The sequence below is a fragment of the Lepus europaeus genome, unplaced genomic scaffold, assembly GCF_033115175.1.
Source record: "Lepus europaeus isolate LE1 unplaced genomic scaffold, mLepTim1.pri SCAFFOLD_29, whole genome shotgun sequence".
Classification (NCBI taxonomy): domain Eukaryota; kingdom Metazoa; phylum Chordata; class Mammalia; order Lagomorpha; family Leporidae; genus Lepus; species Lepus europaeus.
This window is the reverse complement of record NW_026909167.1, coordinates 8,443,701-8,446,326: the sequence shown is the minus strand read 5'-3', so window position 1 is coordinate 8,446,326 and position 2,626 is coordinate 8,443,701.

Below are 2,626 nucleotides of genomic sequence, written 5' to 3'. Positions count from 1 at the left end.
AGGTAGCTCATAATTGAATTTGTTAAGGAACCATTTCAATAGATGGTTGCTATGGAATTTTGACTGATATGGTTATGTTCAGAGAACTTAAAACATTTTTACTAAGAAAGGCAATAGAAAAGTTGGTGATAATTGATGAATGTGGGATTCTAAGAAGTTTTCTTTTAAAAATTAATCAATTACAATATGTTTTTACAGTGCTTTAAGTGATCTGGTAGAGAAGGCTGTGTTTATTCTATATACTTTTTTTTTGCATGTGTAGGCAGTACAAATCTTGAAATATATTTTATAAATTTACTGTGACAAAATATACGTATGTTAGCAAAATTGAGACTTTAAAATGTGAATATGGTTTACTGCCCTTGTCTATACTCTTGAAGAACAGTGGTTTTCTTACTTGATATCTATTGAATTCTTTACTTCGTGGAGTTTTAAAAGTATGTCATTGTAAAAATTAAAAAAAAATTAAGAAAAGAAGGAAGAGGGAATATGGGAGCAAGGGTGAGAGAGAGTTGGTGGGAAGTATTACTATGCTCCTATATCTGTACATATGAAATGCATGGAATTTGTTCAACTTATGTAAATAAAAAATTAAAAAGAATTCTGTTTAGAACTTCAATTGCTTTATAGTTCATGGTTAGATGTGATTCTTTATTAAATGGCTCAGAAATAGAATTACTGTCATTTTTTAAATTTGGAAGGCATAAAGACAAAGAGATAGGAATTTAATGAAAGAACTAAACTCTTCATGTCCACTCCATGAGTGCCTAAACACTTGGGGTTAGGTCAGCAGAAAAGCACTCAATCAAGTTCTCCTAGGTTGGTAGCAAGAGCAGTTATCTGTCTCCCAGGATCTGGATTATCAGGAAGCTTGAGTTAGGTTCTAGAGCCAGAAATGAAACCCAGGTACTCTAACATGGGATGCAGGCATCTTAACTTCTAGGTTACATACCTGCTCCACAAATGAAGTATTCTAGCACAACTCTACACTGAAAGGCTGAACTGAAAGTTGACCTATCATAAATTTATGTGATAATAAACAGAAACACTAAGGACATTCTGAATATAATTTAGCCATTTCTTTCCCTCCCTAGGACTCCTGGAAAAGGATGACATGAGGCAGCTGTGGGAATCTCTTAGGTGTAGACACTTGAGAATTAACTATTTTTTATTGGAAAGACAATACTGGGTTATGCTGCAAATTTGGGCTTTAGGTTTTGTAATTCACTTTCATGAAATTAATTTTATTTTCCATTTAGAGTTCTGATGGTTTCTTGTAGTAATAATTATTACTTTTTTATGCAGAAGTGTAAGTTTACCTACTTAGAGCTTTGAATGTAGTAAATTATCCAAAGGAGATAGCTGCTGTTGAGAGCACTGCATTTCTAGCAATAATGCCTATTACTGTATGAGTGTCTCTAGAATAGTTGCCACAGACTTGGTGTTCTTTTCCTTTTGAGAATTACCCTAACAGTTGCCTTGGAAACCCCAGGAGGCCAATGAAGTGATCCTAACCACCCCCAAACTTAGAGAAAGCAAATGAGGACATTGATTTCATCCTGGAAGGTCTTTATTTGTGGTGAAGAAATGAACAGAACTCATCATACATTTTGGTTATTAACATCTGTTTTGTTTAGATAATTCTGATTTCCTAAGCTGGGAATTTGTACAACTGTTGCATGTGCATATATATTTTGTTGCATCAAAGTAGCTGCTATATGTTATTCAGATTTGATTTTTTTGTATTCTGAGTTATACTGTAGGATTTGTGTCTAGTAAAACCTAATTCTTGCCTCACGTGCATTTGGGATTGTCTTTTAATAAAGAAATAAGAAATTTTAATTACTGTTTTCTGAAGGCCAACTTCATATGTATTTAAATTTCATAGTAGCTCTGCAAAGTCGGTGTTTTATCTCTGCAGATGAGGAGACAGCTGCTGAGGAGCAAGATAATTGGCTCAAAGTCTTGTGACAGACTAACATGTTGCAGGACCTGGATTGGAACCAAGACTGGTTAGTTAAATACATGTTTTCTCTACTACTCAAACCTGAATTACACACTTCTCCATATTTCTTTTTATTGTGCCTTGTCTTCACTCGAGTTTGGCTTACCAGTCTCTCTGGTCCATCCAGCTACAGAAGCTGGGGATGTTGAAGTAGGGCTTGGGGATAGGGTATAGGCTTCAGTGCTGCTGAACAGGGTAGAGGCCAGCTGATGAATGATGATGGCTACAGTTCAGCTAGGGGGGAAGTATGGCTTCTATTTGATGGCTGACATTACCAAGAGGGCACCAGACCCTGGACAGATGCTTCATGAGATGAAGAACATACTTCAAGCATCATGTTGAAAAATGTGTTTCTCTTCTTGTCTTATTGGAGTCAGCCTAACTGGATTCTTTAGCTGTATTTTCTTCCTGGGGCATCTCAGTTTCTGGGAAACTTGTTTCTGAATTTTGGAAAGCAAGAACTTTTGGTGTGGACCATCACTCTTTCAGCTAGGGTTGGCTTTTGCTGGTTCAGAGCTTGCACTCTTGTCCAAACTCTTCTCTTCCTCAAACTGCCAGCTGCCTCCAAGAAAAAAAGGAAAAAATAACAGCACCCTAGGTTCATTTTCTTATTCGTTCCAT